This window comes from Neofelis nebulosa, chromosome 7, assembly GCF_028018385.1.
Source record: "Neofelis nebulosa isolate mNeoNeb1 chromosome 7, mNeoNeb1.pri, whole genome shotgun sequence".
Taxonomy (NCBI): domain Eukaryota; kingdom Metazoa; phylum Chordata; class Mammalia; order Carnivora; family Felidae; genus Neofelis; species Neofelis nebulosa.
Genome location: NC_080788.1, coordinates 148098836 through 148119846, shown reverse-complemented (window position 1 = coordinate 148119846; position 21011 = coordinate 148098836). Strand labels below are relative to the sequence as shown.

General features: G+C 56.9%; 1 long non-coding RNA gene and 1 gene segment (V, D, J or C); one reads left to right on the top strand and one right to left on the bottom strand.

The window, feature by feature from the left end:
• Positions 1-21011, top strand: part of LOC131517850 (immunoglobulin heavy constant mu-like) — a 136683-nt gene that overhangs the window by 95159 nt on the left and 20513 nt on the right.
• On the bottom strand, positions 662-6515 carry LOC131517870 (uncharacterized). Of its 2 annotated transcripts, XR_009264877.1 has the most exons (3): positions 6397-6515; positions 3617-3739; positions 662-1160 (listed from the first exon to the last, which is right to left on the bottom strand). It is a non-coding gene; the product is annotated as an uncharacterized LOC131517870 (long non-coding RNA). The 2 variants fall into 2 exon arrangements; XR_009264876.1 differs by lacking the exon at positions 6397-6515 and having other exon boundaries at positions 3617-4042.

The window sequence follows — 21011 nt, the reverse complement described above, 5'->3', positions numbered from 1 at the left end:
CCTTGTCCTCACTGCCACCTGCAGCCCCACGGGGCACGTCCCTAGACCCACTGACAGCAAAGTTCCCTGCACAGGCCTGGACATGGGGGGCTTAACATCACAGCCCAGGGAAGGCTGTGTGGGCTGACAGCTCAGAGAGGAAGGGTGAGGGTGCCTCTGTCCCAGGTGGAGGAGATGTGTGAAGGCCAGGTGGACCAGGTGACCCAAGCCAGGGGGTGACACAAAACCCAAATCCCCAGGTGACCAGCTGGGTTGGGGCCGGGACCCTGGGGTGGAAGGACCTGGGGCCCAGAGGGATGGAGAGACCCTCGAACCCACCCAGGGTCAGATAGAGGCAGCTGGGAACTGTATCGGCCCTGAGCTGTCCCTGGGCTGTGATGCCCTGGCAGATCAAGCCTGAGCAGGACAGAGGCTGTCACCTGCCTGTCATCTACCAAGTGAACCCTGGTGAGTCCTGGGGCTCAAGTTCTAACCTTGAAGCAGCAGAAGCTTCTGGAATCCACCAATCACTGGCGTGTCCCAGAAGGCGAGTCTGGCTTCCAGTCAGTGTTCCATAAATGCCCATTGAGTGGGTGGAGTGAAGGGTTCACAAGTGGCCCCCCAAAAATATCCAGGTCCTTATTCCCAGAGCCTGTGACTGTCACCTTATATGGAGAAGGGGTCTGTGCAGATGAATTTAGTTAAGGTCACGAGATGGGGAGGCTCTCCTGGATTATTATCAAAGCCCTAAATGTCATCACAACATCCTTACAGGAGAGAGAGGACACCACCCCTCCAGCTCTGAGGACACAAGGAGGGGCCCTCAGCCAAGCGACGTGCAGGGTGTGGCCCTGGATGCTTCTGGATCCTTTTCTCTGGGCCGGACACTGCTTCCTGGGATCAGAGCACCCCTCTCAGGGCTGGGCTCCCCCTCTCAGGACTGGACACATTTCCACCACCACGCCCTTGGGGCAAAGTGAAGATCCAGAGAGTTGAGCTGACATCCTGGGGGCACTGAGGAAGCCATGTCCTTCCCAGCAGCAGGCAGGCATCTGTCACTGAGCCTGGCCTGGGCCCCTGCCCAGCTGGGGATGACGAAGACCTCTGGGCCTGAACCACTGGCAGGCACGGGGCTTGTAACTTGTGCGGAGGGAGGTGCAGGAAAAAGTGTTTTGTCCGCCCTGGTGAAGCAACGAGAACCAGAGTGAGTGCTCCCCTAGACCAGGGGGCCCTGCATCACGTCCTGGAGCCTGTGCTCACGGAGCTGGCGACGCGGGCTGTGCTCCTGAGCACCTAGCCTGGCGAGGGCAAGGGGCCAGCACTCCCGGGGAGGCCAGAGTTGGGAAAGGACACGTGCATTTGGCAGAGGGGCCCTTCAAGGACTGCCTGAGGGAGGCTGGCACCAGACGGCACCGTCCCCAGCCCCCACATGAACACAGAGGCCAGGAGAGCAGATGCAAGTTGTGACGTGACCCAAGAGAGACAGGCCTCAGACGGTTTGTCGCACCGAGAAGGGAGCTGGGGCAGCAGCCACCCCCCCCTCAGGCCAAGGCCCAGTGCAGTCTGCCCTGCTGGGGAGGGGTCTGACTGGTCTCTGCCGAGGGCAGAGCAGCAGCGAGCCTAACCTTTGCCCCCTCAGCAGCCCCCGGTCACTGCCGGCTCTTTGGGAGAGCCCAGCTGCAGAATGTCCTCGAAGCCCCAGTCCGAGCTCCTGAACACAGCGGAACATGGACCACCAGGACGAAACCACAGGGGCGCCCGGGACCCCTGAGCGCAGGGACGCAGGATGCAGCCAAAGCCCCTAACCACCCTCCACCCCACAGGGCTGCCCACCGGCAGCCAGGGAGCCTGGGACCCTTGCAGGTCTGGGGCGAGCAGGCTTCCTGTGGGCGACCCGCGGACCAGGCACGGATGCGCGCTTTCTCCTCCCGACTACGTCCTGCCGCTTCTTGAGGACAGCACCATGGACACGGCTGTGCATGCGCGTGGAAGAGGGCCGTGTGCCTGCTCCGTCGCCAGACGTGTTCTTGCACACGAGAACACGTGTTTCACGGCGAGGAGGCTGCAGGAGAGGCTTCTGCGCCTCAGCGCTTGGCCTGCTGACTTATTTCTCCACCGTCCCTGGGGATCAAAGCCCTGAAAATCCACAAATGGTTTCTGAAGCTCAGAGATGGAAGTTTCCAGAAATGCTTCCCCGACACCACCATGGCTCCAAGAGGTGAGAGTCCCAGGGGTGAGGGGGAGGAGCTGGGGAGGAGGAACATTCCAGAAGGGGCTCCCCAACTTTGTCCCCCTCACTCCCCCAAGACCACTCCTCAAAATTAGGAGGAGTATGGGCACCCTGGTCTCTGGGGCCCAGCACTGTGGCTGCTGTGGCTGGACATGGGCCAGGGACGGCCAGGGGCTCCCTCGTCAGGCTACTGCCCCACAGGAAAGCCCACCCCAGCCCTGGGGCCTAGATGTCAGGCAGAGGGGCTACTCGGATGCCGGGAGAGCTGCCATCCCACGACGCTGTCTGCCGTGGCTCCAGAAGTGGCCTGGAGGACATGGGGGGAGAGGCCACTCTCCCAGACCCCGTGGTGGTCCCAGTGGGGAACCGATGGGCACTGGCCACCAGCCCAGGGTTCACGGACCAGGGTGGACCTCAAACTGCACCATCCACATGGCCCCTGAACACGTGCATCTGGCCAGATGCCACCCAGCTCCGTCCCCTCCTTCTCATCCCAGCGACCTCTACCAGCAGGGAGCAGGGAGCAGGGAGCAGGTGGATGTGTGGATGCCTGGGCCTCAGCACGCCCACCGCACAGTGGCGTAGTCATGACAGTAATAACAACAGCCCCGCGGGGCGGGTGCTGAGGACCACGTGAAGACAGGCACCAGGCTGCAGCCTGCAGCCACAGCGAGCACTCAGCCCACGACCGCCTGCCCCGCCCCAGCATCCTTCATCTGCTGTACAAATGTGCGCCCCACCCCCGCAAAGCTGCCAGGCCTCCTGGGGCCACGGCCCTGCCCTCTCCGGCCCCGGGAGGGGACCTGGGACACTGGAGGCTCGGTGGTCGGCTGAGGGCGTGTCCACACCCCTGCTCCCCCAGGTGACTGCTGCTCCTGTGGCTCGGGTGGGGCAGGCGCCAGGTGCGGGTGTGGACTCGCCCACTCAGGGTATCGCAGCAGCTCACGCTGGGGACGACCCAGCAGAATGCACTTGTTAGCACAGAATAGGCGTCACATTTCCTTTCCTAGCAATGAAGCTTAGCCAGACGGCTCAGCAGGCGGACACCGCGGTGGGAGCCGTCCAGAGACCCGACATCCCCGGCCCGGATGGCTTCGTGGACGGGGCTTCAGACTTCCACAGACGTGGTCACTGCCACGCAGACCTGCTTCTGGACTCTGTAAGTGAATCATGCTCCAAAGAGCCCAAAAAGAGCAATGCGGGCCCGTTTTCATACTAACATGAAGGGCCCTCAAGGAGGGCAAATTCCGTCCAGCTCATTGAACTAAGACTTAAACCAGGATTAGGCCTCCCCTGGGCCTCCCTGTACCTGGGCCTCCCCTGTACCTGGGCCTCCCCTGCACCTGGGCCTCCCCTGTACCTGGGCCTCCCCTGCACCTGGGCCTCCCCACACCTGCACTTCCTCACCTGCATGTGCCCCAGGTCCTGCTAGAACCAGGGGGAATTGAAACTGCATCCGAGGACAGCAGGTGCTCCGGGAGTGGCTGGTCACTGAGGCCCGTCACCACAATGGCACAATCCCAGGTGGCTCTAGAGTAGATGGGTCCACAGGCAGATGGCAAAGGGAGACAGCCAGAGAGGGGCCGGTGAGGCAGAGCCAGACGCCCTCGTGGGTCTGAGCACAACTCAGACCCCGAGTGCAAGGCTCAGCGGCAACGGGACTGACCCCTGTCCGCTCCAGCCTCCCCTGGTGGGAACCATCTGTTGGCCCCAGGGTGCCCCTCACAACGCCCCGTGGGCGGCCGCCCAGTGCCGTGTTCTGGCGAGGAGCCTCCCCCGGCTCCACCTCCGCCCTTGGATCAGCCCTGGGCATCCCAGGCTCCTCCCCCTCCAGCCCTGCAGCCTCCCCGGGAAGAAGGATTGGAGGCGAGTCTGTGTCACTGTGGTGACTACTGCACTGGGAGTAGCTGTGCAACCACAGTATTACAGCACCCATCCAAAACCCCGTCCCGGGGGGTCCCAGCTGTGGCCCTGCTCTCAGCGCAGCAGGGACGCCTTCCCCCGGATTTTGAATGGGGCCACATCACCATGCATATGGTGTCACCAGGACAGCGCAGCCTGTAACCCAAACCCACCCACAGCAGGCACAACGGAAGGAACAGGGCTTCCGTGACGCTGCGCCAGGACCCTGCCTGCTGACTCCATCAGACCCTGAAACCCACCAGCGGAAGCCACCCCAAACCTCAGCCAGACCTGCCTGACTGGGCAGGGACAGCACAGGGGTTGCCCTGGTGAGCAGGCCCTGCCCCACCCTATAGCCACTGGGCTACCCGGACACGTCACCCCACACCCCACATCACCCCAACCCCACATCACCCCAACCCCACATCACCCCACCCCCACGTCACCCCACAGCACCTGTTCCCCAAGCAGACTGGGGGCCTGCCCCGTGGGACCCGGGAAGGTGGGCGGGACTCCCCCCTTCAGGGACGGCTGTTTGAACCTGATTTGGGAAATGTTTCTTCTGGGAGGATGGATAGACCCACGTGCCCCTCAACCAGTCTGGCTGGTCCATCCATCCCATGCTGTGTGGTCCCCTTGGCCTCGTCCAAACCTGGCCTCACCAGGAGGCCCCCAGCGACCCTGCAGACACGCTGCAGGCACAGTATCCCCGAAGTGGACACTCTCCCCGTGGCCTGGGCCACAGATGTGGGCACACACCCGGAGAGTGTGTGAGACCCCGGGCCACCACCCACACCCCCTGTGCCCACGCCCGTGGAAGCTCAGTCTCCACCCGCCCCTGCAGCAGGTGTCCCTGGGGAGACAGGGCAGCCGGACCACGCCAGCTGCCCACCACGTGGGGCAGCTCTGGACACCTGTGCAGACACGCCCGGCTGGGCGCCTGGGGCTCTGGCAGGGAAGGGGCCCCTCCAGCACGCTCGGGGGCTTTTTGACGGGGAACTTTCTACTGTGTTACGACGGTAGCTACTACGCCCACAGTGACAGACCCAGCAGCAAAAACCAGCCAGAGTGGCAGGGCCCTCCAGCCCGGCTCCTGAGGGCCAGAGCGGGACCCTAGGCCTCCTGAGCCACTGGCAGCCAGCTCGGCCTGTGGGCTTGTGTCCAGGTACAACATCCACCCACAGCTGGGGGCTTCAAAGGGCTCTGAGGTGGCCGCACAATCCCCACTGGCAGAAACAGACCTGCTCTCAACACCACGGCGGAACCGAGCAGGAAGGACAGAGTCTACCCTGGGCAAACTCCCAGTGGGCAGGACCCCCAGAGACCCTTGCGGGGCTGACAGGAGTGGACACTAGAGCTAGGCCCACACTAGGCTGTGTAGGAGCTCACTGATGCTGGAGGCAGGACAAGGCTCTCAGGGAGTGGGGCACCTCACAGCCCGTGCCGTCCTCAGGGACATGGGTCCTGATCCTGGACGGGCCATCGGGGGCTCCTGGGGCCTGTCCCCCAGGAGACGGGCGGTGCAGGCTCTGGTCATTGCCGGGAGGCTAGAAACCCACCCACAGTGAGTGCCCTCCAGGGAAAGTCCCTCCGAGCAGCCAGCCTAACCCAGCCCAGCCCAGGCCCTGCTAGGGGCCCAGAGCTGCGCTCCCCTCCGTACCCGCCAGGCTCCTGGGGAAGGACGCTGTCCAGGGCCTCATCCAGCTCCCAGCCACGCAGCCCCCTAGCTCTGGCCCTTTGCTGCACATCTTGGGCCTTCCTAAACACACTCTGTCCCTGCCCACGTCCAGGCTTCTGTTCCCAGCAGGGGCACCCCCACTGGGTGGACCTTCCTGGGAGACTGGTTGTAGGAGAGCAGGGATTTTAACTGCGGGTGGGGGGGGGGGAGGTTGGGGTACGACCGCATCTACTGCATGACTTACAGCAGCGAAGCTCAGCCCGAATCTCCCAGATGGGCAGGCAAAGGCAAAGGGCAGTGGCGTTGGGGACTGTCCCCTCCACAGGGCCTGTCTGGAAGCCACTACCTTCCTCCCCCACTGCCCGCCCCATCCAGTGCCCCTCAGACCTGAGCCCGAGCCCCAGGTCCCTGCCAGCCCACCGCAGACTCCCACAAGCGGACAGCTCCTCACTGGCCAGCCCATGGCCCCCGATGCCGCTGTTCCCACCCTGGAGCAACTGTTTCGAGCTCCAGCAATGCAGCAGACCCACACCTCCATCTCCAGCCTTCCCCAGTGCCTCCCAGTCCTGGCATCCACGAACAAGGAGTCCACAGTCCTTGCACCCACCTTTACCAGCCCAGGCGTTCTGGGCACGTCCTCTCCCATCCCAGCCCACCCAGGGCTGCAGACTGCGGCCTCCAGGCACCCACCGCGGCAACTGGCATGCGTCCTGGTCCCAGGGCAGATCCAAGCCTCCTCCACAGCCCTAATGGCCCCTGGGCCCTCCCCGTCCTGAGGAAGCTCCTCCCACCAGCCCCGCCTGCAGGGGCCAGGCCCTGGTTATTGTCATGGGGCATCAGACAGTGTCTATAACTACGGGTGGTACCACAGTGATGCCCCTCATAGCAGCAACCAGGCCCAGCACCACCTGCTGCCTGGGGGCCCACCCTCTGACCCCAGGCCTGGCAGCTCACCCTTTTCAGCCTGAGGCATTCACCTCTAGCCTCTGGCCCTGGAGGGATGGGCCCCTCACGCTGGGGTCTGGGCTTCAGGGGGTCTCCGGGGCTGACTGATTCTAAATGAGGAGGCACATCCACAGCCAGAGGGGCTGTGCTGGGCCTGGGGAGGAGGAAACCACAGGCTTGGGTGCACACAGGGGCAGAGGGACCAGGCCTGTAAGTCACAGAGCCCAGGCCCAGCAGCCGCCCTGCCTTCACCAGGACAGCGAGCACAGAGCCCCCAGGCTGGCACAGGTCACCCCACGTCCATCCGTCGGTCCTCCCCTCCACAGAGGCTCCATCAGCACCCCCTCCACAGGCCACAGGGACCAGTCCTAGACGCCCAGCTCCTCACCACGAACTATATAGATGAGCCACGCCAGGGTCAGGACCCAGGGGGACCCAGGGCCCCTCGACCAAGCCCCAGCTCCCAGCCCAGCCCACCCTCAACCTCCCTGGGGGACACCTGCCTCAGCATGTCCCTCGGAGGCAGGCTGAGGGGCCGTGGCCTTGGCCAGGACAGGCTGAGCAGCTGTGAGCAGGGCCCGCCTCTGGGCCCCAGGGACAGGCCATATTGTCTGAGCTTCTATCACTGTGGGTACTGGGGTACTACCTCCCACGGCAACACGGCCTATGCTCAAAACCAGCCTCCCTCCCTGGGCCCCACTGCTTCCTGCTAGGGGCTGGGCCCTGTCCCCTCATGCTGTCCCCCCAGTTATCATCAGAGGCTGCAGACCTCAAGCCAGTGCTGTCCTGAGGCAGGGCTGGGGCACTGTGGTCTGGGCACCAGGGTCCAGCGAAGCACCCTGGGAGGAAAGGGTATGCACAGCACTGACCTCCAGAGCCGGCCCCTCTCCTTCCAGCCGCCGGCCTCACTGCCCAGGAGGATCCCCCTCCAAGAACAAGAGGATGGCACCAGGTTTTTGGGCTCGGGCCTGGGCACGTGGCCAGGGGACAGTCAGCTGGCAGGCCCTCTGCAGGGAGCCCTCCCCGTGGCGCCCAGCCCTCACCTCCTCTCCCTGTTCCCTGAGCTCTCCCTTCTCTTCCCTCCACGTGCTGTGCTGAGACCCTTCCGGGGAGGGGAAGCCACAGAGGATGGGGAGCCGGGCTCCCCCACCATGATATCCAACAGCAATGGGACTCCTGCAGAGCGGATACCAGGCAGTGACTGGGGCGGGGGCAGCTCAGGCCCGGAACCTGACCGAGATCTGAGCTGACCCCCCTGCCGAGCGCTCTGTGAGCCCGGGGCCGAACCCGGGGTGCTGGCCCGGCTCCCAAGTCCCGGCGCCCGTGACCCCGCACCTGCCAGGTGGAGGGCAGGTGCACAAGGCACTGCCAGTTGCAGGGGAGTGGCTGAGGTTGCTGCAGGGGGAGCTGGGCTGAGGTGCCACACCCCTCCCCCAGGGGGAACGAGAGGGAGGGGAGATTCTGTACGGGACCCTCTCAAGGAGTCACAACCCCCACAGTGGGTCAGGACAGACCCAAAAGCCCTTCCTTGAGCCCTCTGCCCCTCTGCCCTCAGGCATCCCGTTCCGGCTGACACTGACCAGCCAGCATGGCTGAGCAGCAGACCCCTCACAGACAGGACGGACCCAACATGCGCGGGGGCCCAGAGCCCAAGGAGCAGGAGGCCAGCCCACCAGACCCGGGCTCAGGCTGCAGCCCCGCTCCACGCAGGGTGGGCCGGGGGAGGCTGGCTTCTGCCTCAGAGCCCACCCACCCATATGGGGCTCGACCAGACACCAGACTGGGCTGAATGTGCCCCAGAATCCTCACGCACTGGAACTCCAGACTCCAGAGCTCAGGGGCAGTGTCCAGCATGGAGAAGCCCCCCCACCCCCCCACCGTCCATCGGACAAGACCCAGGAGGGGACTGAGCCCCCGGCGTCTATCCATCAGACAAGACCCAGGAGGGGGCTGAGCCCCCAGCACCTGTCCATCAGACAAGACCCAGGAAGGGGCTGAGCCCCCAGCAGGCCAGGAGGTTTATGAGTCAGTCTGTGTCATGGTGGTATAGTGGAAGCTGGTCCCACAGTGACACCCTCCAGGCCGGAAACCCCTGCCCCCAAGTGGGTCCACCAGCAGAAGGGCCTGCCTCCCGGACTGAGGTCTGCATCCTCCCACCCAGTTCAGGGGGTCAGTGACAGCCTGAGAAGGGTCCTGTTCCAGGAGACAGGCTGCCCAGTGCAGCCTCCCCACCTGGGGGTCCTTGGTGGATTTTGTGCAGGCCTGAGGCAGAGTGGGTAGTAACGGGTGGGCTCATGGTGCCTCAGGCCATTCATAAAACCCGCCCGCAGGCCTCGCCAGACAGAATACCTCCACCCAGCAGGCCATCCCTCCCTGTGGGGGCCTCACGGCCAAGGAGGAGCCTGGAGTATTCTGAGCAGCCCGGGGGTCACTGTGTCCGGTGGGAACTAGCACTGAGACGTTGGCTGTGGCCAAAACTGTCCCCATGGGCTCTGGGGGCCCAGCCTGGAGCTAGCGGTCCGACAGGGGAGCCCCGCCCCCAGCCAGGAGGTGTCCGCGGGCTCCTGGGGTAACCGGATAGCCCCGGACGCCCCTCAGCCTCCCCACTTCCGGGTTAGGACAGGAGGCTGGGCCAGGCGGGGGGCTGGGCCCTGTCCTCACCCTCCAGAGCAGACCTTCAAGGCCTGTGTCCCTCAGGGAGACACAAGCATCTGCTCCGGCCACTGCTGTCCTGGGCAGGGGTCAGCAGGCATGACCCCTCATGTCAGTCACCCAGGCGCCACTGCTGGACAGAGTCCAGCCGGGCCTCAGGCCCCTTTAGGAATGCCCGGCTGGCGGCCAGCACATGGGGTGCCCGTCAGCCACCAGCCGCCAAGCAGGCAGCACCAGGAAGACCACCCAGAGGGACCCGTGTGCCTCTTCTGCCCATCACCCCTGAGCCCAGTGCCCTCCCCGGTGGGGACGGTCATCCAGGCAGCATTCTCCCTGGGGCCCCCATGCTGCAGCCATTGGGTCCTCAAGAGCCCCTGTCCCAGCACTGAGGACTCGGCCACACAGGGCAGCCAGGGTGCCCCAGCCCACAACAGGACTCCCAAAAGCCCGAGCCCACCATGTGGAGCAAGGAAGAGGAGCTCTGCCTTCACTGGGGCCCTCCACCAGCCTGCACCCACCCACCTGTCACCTGTGAGCCAGTCTCCAGAGGGCCTGGAGCCCCCAACTCAGAGGCCTCCCTTCCTGGGTGAAGGCTCATCCAGCCCAGGTCCCCACTGGCCAGCACCGGTCTTGGGGGCAGAGCCAGCCAGGCTCCAGGCACCCTGTTCCCGCGCAGCTCCCTGGGCTCAGCACCACATGTCCCAGGCAGGAAGCAGATAAGCTCCAGGGCAGCAAACCCCCTCCTGCCTTCCCTTCCTGTCCCACCCCATTCCTCCACACCCCTCCCCTCCCTTCCCTGCCTTCCCTGCACTCAGACCTGGGAGGTTTTCAGGTACTTTACCTTAAAGCTGGGGTTTCCCTCCATGGATTTCCCTGCAGTTTCTCTCCTCTGGTCAACTCTATATTTCTTCCCTCACTCCCAGCACCACAATACTGCACTCACTCACTGCCTCACTCATCAGCCCAGGGAACTTAGCCAGGCCCTGGGGTGTGACACAGCAGGCACACGCGGCCCTGAGGGTATGCAGACGTTTGCACACGTACAGGTGACACTGAGAAGGGGAATCACAGGGTGTGGCTTGGGGTGTGTGGGTCAGTCAAGGCCCCTTCCTGGAGGACCAGGCACTCTAGCTGCAGGTGGAGAGGAGAAGCGTCCCGGACTTTGGCAACGGGGACCGAGGGGCTAGCAAGGATGCCCTCTGGGAAGACAGGGAGCCTCAGATGGGGGAGCCTGAGTCATTCAGGAACGAGCTGGAGCCCAAGACAGAGCTGGGCTGCACTGCAGGAGCCCTGGTCCCAGGCAGTGATGCAGCGGGCAAAGGGGACACAGGGACCCAGATGTGCAAGGTCCAGGCACAGAGGAGCATGCCCTGGAGCCCCCAGCAGTATAGGACACCAACAAGTCAGTGCTCCTGTCCCCAGGCAGGGGACAAAAGCCCCACTTCTCCAGGTCCCTAAGGTCAGCACCCTCAAGCTTCAGTGCACACAGACCCCCTACCCCGGGAATCTTACTGATCTGCAGATCCAGATGCAACCATTCTGGGGAGGGTCCCAGGGAACCCCATACAGCCCTGGATGAGGACGCACTCCTGCCAGGGCGCACTGCTCGGCCAGCGGCCAGAAAGGAGGCCACACCATTCCCCACCTTCCAGAAGACGACGGTCCACAGATCTCCCTCCCCAGCCCCACAAGACTGATTACTGAGAAGGCCTTCACAGTGACCCCCACCTCCCAAACACTCTCCCCTCTGGTCCTCAAGCCCAGCAGCCTCAGGATGACATGCACACTCACCCGCGGCCACCCTGCCCCCTCCTGGCCCACCCTTCCTGGGGTTGTTGCTGCTTTTCCCTACTCTCACCTGCAGGGACCCCTCAGGACCCTCCAGCTCACCGGCATGGCACCCGTGACCTCGACCCACACCCGTCCCCACAACCCAGCAAGGTGAGCCCAACTCTCCACAGCCAGGCCTGGACACACAGGGGTCATGACCCCAATGCTCCCTGGCGCCATTTTGAATTGGTGGCCACATGCTGAAGGGGGCTGCAGGCTGCTGGGCTTAGCTCTTACAGGCCCTCACCACACAGTCTGCGTGGGGCAGGCCACCCCAGCACCCAGCTGATATCCACTTTCCCCTCAACTTCCCGGCACCTCCCAGTCTCTTCTGCAGCCCAGTGGCCACAGGACCCACAGAGGCCAGTGAGATGTACTTGGGAAGAAGGAGGCTTCCAGAGTATACTTTGCTGTTTGCTGCCTGCCTATCCTGGGATATAGATGCAAGGCCCAGAGGTGAGCAGCCCCTTTGCCCACCTACTAAAGATAGTGGGCCAAAAATGTAGATGGAAACTTGGCCCCCGGTGGTGTTGACAGATTCCTCTGTTCTCGCACAGGAGGATTAAGCTGGTGCAGTGGGGTTTCTATTTTACGCGTCCTGACTGATCCCCATGGAGGAGCTTCCCAGCCGCCACCCCCACTGGGATTATGCTGTGGGTCCCATCCAGTCTCCCCAGTCTGAGGCTCCCTCCCTACCTGCTTGCCCAGCTGAGGTCCTCTCCTAATTTGATCAGAATAAGAGAAAAGCCTGCCCCCCCCACCTGCCTGCATGTGTGTGGGTCCCCAAAGAGGCCGCCTTCACAGGCAGCCAACAAGGACACAGTCACACCAAACAAAAGACGGCACCATGTTGGGACAGGTAGCACATAGGTGCACACACACCTGTCACCATCACACAAAAACAAGAACGGATGTTTATTTGAACTTACAGGTTATATGGTGCTACTTTCTTTTCTGTTGCATGAATCTTGTTACTTAATCAAACAGGACTATTTGCAGTTAGGACTGACCGGTGGCAGGATCTTTACGTGGGATGCGTGGAAACACCTAACTCTATTTTTAAAATATATCTCCTGTCTTCTGACGGTGATTCATTCCAACTCCTTTCTTCAACTCTCTAGAGCGTTTTTCACATTTTGTAGGTTAGATGCATAAATGCAAGATTTTGTAAAAGGAGAATGCAACTACAGTAGGGCTAATTCATTTTTTAATTTTTTTTATTTCTTTTTGAGAAAGAGACAGAGTGTGAGCAGGGGAGGGGCAGAGAGAGAGGGAGACACAGACTCCAGAGCAGGCTCCAGGCTCCGAGCTGTCAAACCTAAGAACCGTGAGATCATGACCTGAGCCAAAGTCAGACACATAACAGACTGAGTCACCCAGACACCCCTACAATAGGGCTAATTAGACAGATGTTACCTACATTTAATAGCTATAATGAGGATATGTCTCTGTCCCACAATGCAGTAGGATGTTCTCACTCTGTTTCCTTGTTCCAGCATACTCCCGTGCAGAGCCAGAGGCCTGGGGACATCCTGTGTCCTCTGTGCACATTTACAGATTTAAATAAAAATGCTTTAAAAGACTCAAAAAAAAAAGAAGAAGAAGAAATGGTTTGAAAGCATGGAGACCATTTAAGTCAGAGAAATCAAAGTCGGGTCCCAGGTAAGTTGGGTTTGGTTAATGGTTCCGGGATGCCCAAGTCCGTGAGCTGCAGACAAGTGACCCCCGCCTTCCTCCCGCACATTCAGGCACGTTCCTGGCCTCTGAGGTGTCTGCAGTCTGGCCTCTCCTCCCTGGCCGGTGTCCGTTCGCTGCTCCCGCCCTCCCCCCAACTCCTAACCGAGGACCCGGGACGAGGGTCCTAGTCCTCCTGCATGCATCCCTCCACGTCCTCCGGTCCTCCGGCTCGAACACCATTTACACACTGATGGTCCTGGCCCTGGATGGACCAGATGCCCACATGCCACCTAAGCACTGGCAGCTCCCTGGAGCTTGCGGGTTCCTGCCCCACCACCGCACACCCCCTGCTCTGTCTCCGTGGCCGCCCACACTCACGGCTGCTCTGTCTCACTCCCCATGTCTAATCCACCCCAAACCCTGTAGGCTCCACTGTGAAGCCATACACACTCAGAGGACACCATACAGCCCACTGTGCATGGCCTGCTTGGGGCCCATGGCCCGCCTGTGCACCCCACGCCTCCCGGTGCACCCCACCGCCCTAGGTGGCAACAGCAGGCCTTCCAAGACCTTCTCTGGACCCTCCCCCACCCCATGCACCTTCTGGAAACCCTCCCAGAGCCCTCCCCTTCTCAGAGAAAACCCCACAGTCACTCACGAGGCCCACACTGGCTCTGAGGGGGGACTTGTTGTGTGTGGGGGGGTCCCTCCACCCAGAAGCCTCCTCCCTGGAGTCAGTGTCACCCTGCCGGTCATCTGCATGGAAACCTCAGAGGTCACACACCCCCAACGCCAGAGACCTGTGGAAGCCCGTCACCACACCTCACACATGCTCACACCTGGGGGTCCTGGGGGCTGCCCCTCACTGCAGTCCCACCAGTCCCGGCAGAAAGACGATAGGGAATCTTAAACCAACCAACACGATTTGAAACAGTGTTCGAACAGTGTTACAGAACATTCTTAAACTTCTCAGGAAAAAAACAACCCAGAGCAGTCAATACAGTTACTGGGCTCAATAAAATACAGGAGATATTCAGCTTTAAGGCTCTTCCTGAGTGCCCAGGAAGGCTCTACTTTGACCAAGGCCAGAACGACACGACCAGACTTCCCAGCAGGGGCTCCTTCTCTGCCCTGAGTACATGCCATACATCTACTTCAGCGGCAAATAACCTGCAGGAAACATTGCAAACAGAAAGATAAGAGTAAGACCTCCCCACGTTCCCATAAGGTTGGAGACTGCAGCCTTGCATGTACTGGAAACAGGACATGAGTCGGTGACTTTCTGGAATGTTCTTCATTCATGAAGATCTGTAGCTCTTCATGTGAGAATCCCCCACACTAAAGGTTGCTTCCGGAGCAAGTGTGGGTCTCAGCAGCGGCTTCACTTGTGCTCTGGTAAAACTCTTCTTTCTTTTAGAAATTCTAAAAGGCAGGAGGGGCGCCTGGGTGGCTCAGGTAGTTAAGTGTCCAACTTTGGCTCAGGTCATGATCTTGAGGTTCATGAGTTCGAGCCCCGCGTCAGACTCTGTGCTGACAGCTCGGAGCCTGGAGCCTGCTTTGGATTCTATGTCTCCCTCTCTCTCTGCCCCTCCCCTGCTCTCTCTCTCTCTCTCTTTCTCTCTGTCTCAAGAGTAAACATTAGAAATTCTAAAAGATTTGTTCATTTTGCAATTGACAACTTCAAAATAAGCAAACGGAGATCAGATCATTGACAAGAGGAGAACGAATCTGACCTGATTTCTCAAAAGAAAATGAAAGCTTATTTATGCCCATAAAATTCTGTTGGAGAGAAAATATGACTCAAGAATTTTATGACCCAAAACACGGGCATTCAAATATATTTTCCATGTGCGTGAACTTGGAGGACTAACCCCTTCAATTCTTCCTTACAGAGTAAATTATAAAAAGTATAATGTTTTCGAGTCTATATTATACAAGCTGAATAATGAAAATCTTCATATGAATGTACACACATATACAACCAACATTCAATATAGATAATACAGACTGTTGGAAATAAAATTATTTATTTGAATAAAGACCAACTTTATCCAACCAATAGATAGTTGGAAGGTTTCATGCAAAAGACATACCCATTTTAAGTAAAAGAGCCTGCTTGGGGGGGGGGGGGGGGCTGCACCTGCCGGGGTGGGGGTGGGGCCCGGAGCTGGTTGGACCGGAGGCCGGAGAGCCGGGCCAGGTACTGGATACAGGTCCCCTCTGGGGACGCAGAGCCGAGTGGAGAAGGAGGGGAAGCAGCTTGAGTCCCAGGAGCTCCTGGGCGTGGTAGAGGCTCGCAGTTCCCACCGCCTGTGGCTTCCTCCTTCCGGGACCCCCCTCCCCCCTTCCCCCTCCCCCCTCCCCCACACACACAGCACTTGCCCCTCAGCTTCCCAGAATCGGCGGAGACACACATGTAGAATCGTGACGAGGAGAACGTCCATTTTTAGTGACCCTAGGGAGACTGAGGTAACGCGAATGCACAGGACGCAGGGAGGAGCCACGAGCCGCTGACACCTGCAGAGCCCACGTGACGGAGGCCACAGGACAGCCGAGAAGGCCCGGCGTTCTGCCCACGAACACCTCTCCCTGGTCCCAGCGCCTCGTGTGCCACGACCCGCGGGGGGCGGGGACCGCGGTCCGCAGGGCCCCTCGGTGCCCAGCGCGGGTCACCCCAGCCGCCCGCCCACCCCGTCCCCGTCCCCCGTCCCCGGGCCGCGGAGCTCCCGAGGCTGCCCCGCCCCGGCGTCCGCCCCGTCCTCCCTCCGACGAGACGCTACAAAAAGAGCGCGTCCAGGGGGTCACTTCGGGAGACGACGAGTGCGAGTGTGAACTGGAACAGTATCGGCATTGGGAGAGCAGCAGCGAGCCGCACCGGCACCGGAGGAGGAGTCCCCAGGGAAACCGGGCCACAGAAGGACACGTCCACCCGATCATCCGTCACCAGTGGAAAGTAATGAACGGAGCAGCGGGACTTGTGACGGAAAACACAACGCCCGGGACGGCCGTCAGACACACGCACGGCCCGGCCTCGGGGACGAAGGCCTGCACGATGGGTCCCTCGTCTCAGGCGCGCGAGGCTCCCTGTCGGCCGCAGATTGTGCCTGTGCCAGGATGGAGCGTATGAATTCCATTTTAAAATACATCTTCCCTCCTCTTCTTTCGTTAGTTAGCGTTGGAAAGAATCGACTTGGGCAGGATTCAAAAAGACGAACTCCTCAGAAAGGGGAGACACAGGCTCCTCCATTTCTGACCCCACGATCAGCGCCAGGCAGCCGTGAGCAGCACGACAGGTCACAGGGGAAGGCGGGAGCCTGTCTGTCCTTCCAAAACAAGGCCACTGAAGACGCGGCAGCAAGCTAAGTGTCCACCTCGGGCGGACACATAGAGAAGACGTGGTGTCCACACAGTGGACTGTGTCACTCAGCCACACAAAGGGAATCCTGCTGTCGGCCCACACGGGTGGGCCTCAAGGGCATTATGCAGAGTGACACGAGCCACAGAAAGACGCTGTGTGATCTCACTTATGTACAGAAACTTAAAAAGCCGAACTCCTCGAAACAGAGGGTCAAAAGATGGCAACCAAGGGCTGGAGGTGGGGGAGTAGGGGAGACGTGATTTGGGGTGTAAACTTACAACTAGCAGATGAACCAGTTCTGGAGGTCCGATGCACAGCCTAGGGAGTGCAGTCAGCGATACTGTATCGTAAACTTCCAACTTGCTGAGAGACCACATCCTAATTATTCCCAACACAAAAAAGAAATGATAATTATGTGACCCCCATGGGGTGTTAGCTCTGCCATAACAATCATACGCGGATACCTTAAACTTACATGTTATATGTCAATTATGTCTCAGTTTTAGAAATAAAGTGCCTTATCAACAACAAAAAAAGTAACACTACTGAAAAACAGTTTGAACATTCAAGAATCCAGTGAATAGGTTTCTGTAACCCCCACATGGCAAAATTGCTCGTGAAAAGACATCAGCCACCAATAGATGCACGGAGAAGCTGGGGCCACAAAACCCGTGGAAAATACTAATGTGGTTAAAACATGAGGCTGAGACCCAAGTGGCTGGGGAGACTGAACAGAGAGGAGATGGGTTCTGTCCCGACAAAGCAGAAATTTCCCCACCAGCAAAAGTGCCAGGGCAGGGCAGGTGACAGCCGCTGCTGCAGGCGGAGAGCGAGGTGCCCAAGGACGTCAATGAGGTGGACCCAGATGGGAGGGGTGGAGGCAGAGCCAGGTACACTGTTTAGTAAGAGAGCAGAGGTCCGAGGAGGAACCTGTGACCAGAGGCGAGAAGGAAGTGGGCCTGACCAGGAGCCAGGACTTTCACACCTCGCAGAGCGGAGGCCACACATTGCGGGACGTTGTCACAACAGAGCAACCACTGCATACTCAAAGAGCAGAGAAGGGCAGCTTGAAATGGAAAACTTCTTTTGGGAATTGAAAAGCAGGAATCATGACATGAACAGCTAGGATAGGATGGAGACTAACATGTCTGTCCTCTCAGCAAGTGTGAGTGGTCTTACTGTGTCCACTGAGGGGAAGCACTTGTGGACAAGATGACAAACAAAACAAACAGCTCATGAGCATCACACAGAAAAGGAGAAGCAGAAACATTTGAGCCAAGGCAGCCGTTCTCTTGTGACGAGATTTCAGTCTCCAATTCTACCAGACATTTATTTTTTTTTTTCTTCAATGTTTTTTTTTTTTATTTATTTTTGGGACAGAGAGAGACAGAGCATGAACGGGGGAGGGCCAGAGAGAGAGGGAGACACAGAATCGGAAGCAGGCTCCAGGCTCCGAGCCATCGGCCCAGAGCCTGACACGGGGCTCGAACTCACGGACCGTGAGATCGTGACCTGGCTGAAGTCGGACGCTTAACCGACTGCGCCACCCAGGCGCCCCATCTACCAGACACTTAAAGAGGAGTTAATACCCATTCCTCTCAAACTGTTCCATAAAATTCAAGAGAAAGAAAAACTTCCAAATTCATTCTATGATGTCAGCATTACCCTAATAATAAAATGAAATAAAGACACCACCAAAAAAGAGAACCACAGGCCAACATCTCTAGTGAACATGGATGCAAAAATCCTCACAAAATACTAGCAAACCAAATCCAACAGTATGTTTAAAAAATCATGCACCATGTTTAAGTGGGATTTATTCCCAGAATGCAATGGTGGTTTAATATTCACAAATCAATCAACGTGATACATCATATTAATAAGAGAAAGGATAAGAACCATATGGTCCTCTCAACAGATGCAGAAAAAGCATTTGACAAAGTACAGCATCCATTCTTTTTTTTTTTTTTTCAACATTTTTTATTTATTTTTGGGACAGAGAGAGACAGAGCATGAACAGGGGAGGGGCAGAGAGAGAGGGAGACACAGAATCGGAAACAGGCTCCAGGCTCCGAGCCATCAGCCCAGAGCCTGACGCGGGGCTCGAACTCACGGACCGCGAGATCGTGACCTGGCTGAAGTCGGACGCTTAACCGACTGCGCCACCCAGGCGCCCCCAGCATCCATTCTTGATAAAAACCCTCAACAAAGTAGGGACCGAGGGAACATACCTCAACATCATAAAGGCCATATATGAAAATTCTACAGCTAATGTCATCCTCAATCGGGAAAAACAGAGCTTTTCCTCTATGGCCAGGAACAATACAGAAATGCCCACTCTCATCATTACTATTTAACATAGTGTGGGAATCTTTACCCTCAGCAATCAGACAACTAAAAGAAATAAAGGGCATTCAAATTGGCAAGGAAGAAGCCAAACTTTCATGATTTGCGGACAATATGATGCTCTATGTAGAAAACCCAAAAGACTCCACCAAAAAATTGCTAGAATTAATACATGAATTCAGCAAAGTTGCAGAATATAAAATCAACATACAAAAATCTGTTGCATTTCTATACAGCAATAATGAAACAACAGAAAGAAAAATTAAGGAATCAACACCATTTACAATTGCACCAAAAACAATAAGATACCTAGGAACAAACCTAACCAAAGAGTTAAAAGATCTGTAGGCTGAAAACTATAAAACACTGATGAAAGAAATTAAAGATAACACAAAGAAATGGAAAGACTTTCCATGCTCATGGATCAAAAGAACATGTGAAAATGTCAATACTATCCAAAGCAATCTACACATTCAATGCATCCCAATCAAAATTGCACCAGCATTCTTCTCAAAACTAGAACAAACAATCCTAAAATTTGTATGGAACCACAAAAGACCCCAAATAACCAAAGTAATATTGAAGAAGAAAACCAAAGCAGGATGCATCACAATCCCAGACTTTAGCCTCTACTACAAAGCTGTAATCATCAAGACAGTATGTTATTGGCACAAAAACAGAAACATGGAATAGAATAGAGACCAATGGAATAGAATAGAGACTCCAGAATTGGGCCCACAAATGTATGGACAACTAATCTTTGACAAAGCAGGAAAGAATATCCAATGGAAAAAAGACAGTCTCTTTAACAAATGGTGCTGGGAGAACTGGAGAGCAACATGCAAAAGAATGAAACTAGACCACTTTCTTACACCATACACAAAAGTAAACTCAAAATGGATGAAGGACCTGAATGTGAGTCAGGAAACCATCAAAACCCTAGGGGAGAAAGCAGGAAAAAACCTCTTTGACCTCAGCCATAGCAATTTCTTATTCCAAAAGCAAGGAAATTAAAAACAAAAATGAACTATTGAGATCTCATCAAGATAAAAAAGCCTTTGTGCTGCAAAGGAAACAATCAACAAAACTAAAAGGCAACCAATGGAATGGGAAAAGATACTTGCAAATGACATATAGGATAAAAGGTTAGTATCCAAAATTTATAAAGAACTCACCAAACTCCACACCCGAAAAGCAAATAATCCAGTGAAGAAATGGGCAGAAGACATGAATAGACACTTCTCCAGAGAAGACTTCCAGATGGCCAACAGGCACATGAAAAGATGTTGAACATCACTCCTCATCAGGGAAATACAAATCAAAACCACACTGAGATACCACCTCACACCGGTCAGAGTGGCTAAAATAAACAAATCAGGAGACTATAGATGCTGGCGAGGATGTGGAGAAATGGGAACCATCTTGCACGGTTGGTGGGAAAGCAAACTGGTGCAGCTTCTCTGGGAAACAGTGTGGAGGTTCCTCAAAAAATTAAAAATAGAATTACCCTATGACCCAGCAATAGCACTGCTAGGAATTTACCCAAGGGATACAGGAGTGCTGATGCATAGGTGCACATGTACCCCAATGTTTATAGCAGCACTTTCAACAATAGCCAAATTATGGAAAAAGCCTAAATGTCCATCAATTGACAAATAGATAAATAAGATGTGGTTTATATATACAATGGAATAGTAGTTGGCAATGGGAAAGAATGAAATATGGCCATTTGCATCACCGTGGATGGAACTGGAGAGTGTTATGCTAAGTGAAATAAGTCAGGCAGAGAAAGACAGATACCATATGTTTTCACTCATATGTGAATCTTGAGAAACTTAACAGAAGACCATGGGGGAGGGGAAGAGGAAAAGAAAGTTACAGAGAGATTGGGAGGAAAATCATAAGAGAGTTTTAAATGCTGAGAACAGACTGAGGGTGAATGTGAGGTGGGGGAGAGGGTAAAGTGAGTGATAGGCATTGAAGGGGGGCACTTGTTGGGATGAGCACTGGGTGTTGTATGGAAACCAATTTGACAATAAATTATATTAAAAGAAAGCATCAGCATTCTTCACAGAGCTAGAACAAATAATTCTAAAATATGTATGGAACAACAAAAGATGGCAAATATTCACAGCAATCTTGAAAAAGAAAAGACAAGCTGGAAACACTACGATTCCAAACTTCAAGCTGCATTACAAAGCTGTAAGCATCAAGATGGTGTGGTGCTGGCACAAAAACAGACAGTTAGGTCAATGGAACAGAATACAAAGCCTAGAAATGGATCCACAGCTATATGGTCAACAAATCTTCAACAAAGCAAGAAAGAATATCCAATAGGAAAAAGACAGTCCCTTCAACAAATGGTGTTGGGAATACTGGACAGCAACACGCAGAAGATTGAAACTGGACCACTT